The sequence below is a fragment of the Rhinopithecus bieti genome, unplaced genomic scaffold, assembly GCF_001698545.2.
Source record: "Rhinopithecus bieti isolate Rb0 unplaced genomic scaffold, ASM169854v2 scaffold_4806, whole genome shotgun sequence".
Lineage (NCBI taxonomy): Eukaryota > Metazoa > Chordata > Mammalia > Primates > Cercopithecidae > Rhinopithecus > Rhinopithecus bieti.
Window position 1 is genome coordinate 143717 of NW_016804514.1, and position 1749 is coordinate 145465.

Here is a 1749-nt window from a genome sequence, read left to right on the forward strand (position 1 = left end):
TCTCTCTCTCTCTCTCTCTCTCTCTCTCTCTCTCTTTCTTTCTTTCTTTCTTTCTTTCTTTCTTTCTTTCTTTCTTTCTTTTTTGTGTGTGTGCAGCATTTATTTCAAATGTTTGTTAAAACAGCACTGTTATTTCTCAGCACAAGAGCAAAGATCACCCCCTGCAGAAGCTTGGGAACTATGTACAGAACTTTATAGAACAGAGGCAATACTTCAGCTTAAGTCTATCTGCTGACCAGAGAATGGAATTCTGCGTGGACTCAAGGAACAAAAGGAAACTAGGCAGGGAGAGGGAAGAAAAGTGCTCATCTGAAACAAACTTCAACTGTCATCAGGGCACATCTTGTAGTGGTCACAGATCGTAGGCTGTTTTTTGGAAGATTCGGGTTCAGCACAGGATTCCATTTGTCTATTCGGCTACACCCCTAGCTGAGGTGCCATGAGGTCAACGTCACTCAAGTTCCTGGCCAGCCCAACTCCCGCAGCAAAGAGTCCCAAATTTAGTATCGAGTTCTTCCGGAAGTCATTCCTATCAGTGGCAAAGCGGTAGACGCCCCGAAGCCAATCTCCCATGTTGTCTGGTATTTCGGGGGTTTCATTATCCGAACCAGCAGCGCTCACCCGGACTCCGCTGGAAGCCATTGTAGGCAGCTTCGCGTGAAAAATGAGGCCAAATAATAGTCTCAGCCTTGTGAAGATTAAATGGATTAAATCATGTAATATTTTTAGCACAGTAGCTGGCACATGGTAGCTCTCAAATTGTAGTTATTATTTTACTATTAGTTCATTGAATCACAAGAATTAGCAACACTACTTGAAAGAGAACCTTGATTTTTTAAAAATAAAAAAAAGTTCAACGTTTTCTAGCTTGTCATTAAATATGTCCAAATAAGAAGTTTGCCATGCCAGGCACTCCACAATAGGCCCAGTATACCTCTCCGAACTTTTCTTCCATAGCTTACCTCCCTCCCACCACCCTGCAGTTCTCTCTCCCAGTACAAATGACCCATTTTTGGTAAGCACACAGTCTTGTTTACTACCATAGCATTGCTTTACTCGTGTTGTGTTCTTGGCTGAGAATGTCCTTTTCCAGGTTTTTGGAAGTTCATATTCTTACCAGTAGAATCTTGTACAAATCGAATTTTTAAATTCCCCATGGTGCCTCCCTCACTTCTCCATCTGTCATGATGGGGAAAAATACAAATCCTCCCTTCTTTGATCTGGAAAATTTAATCTATTTCTTTCTCCTATGAAACTTAATTATGTGCTTGTCTTCCTTCTCCTATTTGATTGGAAGGCAAGACTATACGTCTTATCCATCAGTTTACTTCCTCTCCAGCACAGCGTTTTGCACAGAGGAGATGCTCTGTGAATACTTATAGAATGAATGAATATTGCATTCATGATATATTTAAAACTAGCAGCTATTAGCCAACACTGATAACTACTCATAACATGTTTTATTTTATTTTATATATAGATCGGTTTTATTTTATATATAGATCTAAAATTTGAATATTTTTCTGTGCTGATTACGTAGAATTTATCCTGGTCATTTAGATACTGAACTTTTAATCAAAAATATTTGTTTGCCTGGATTATTGAGATAACTGCCATAATCCTCCATTTCTTGTGGTTTATTTCAATTACTGATCTTACTCAATTTTCTAATATTGTTTCTTTGTTAGACAAAAAATTCCCTCACCCCAAAAACTCATTTTAGTGACAGTAATCAGATTGTGATGTGGC

The 1749-nt window shown here is 38.7% G+C and overlaps 1 pseudogene across 1 annotated transcript; it reads right to left on the bottom strand.

Annotated features, from left to right (window-relative positions):
* Positions 1–341: 341 nt before the first annotated feature.
* On the bottom strand, positions 342–654 carry LOC108527530 (mitochondrial import receptor subunit TOM6 homolog pseudogene; annotated as a pseudogene). Its single transcript, XR_001884841.1, has one exon. The product of XR_001884841.1 is annotated as a mitochondrial import receptor subunit TOM6 homolog pseudogene (transcript).
* Between the last annotated feature and the right edge of the window lie 1095 nt (positions 655–1749).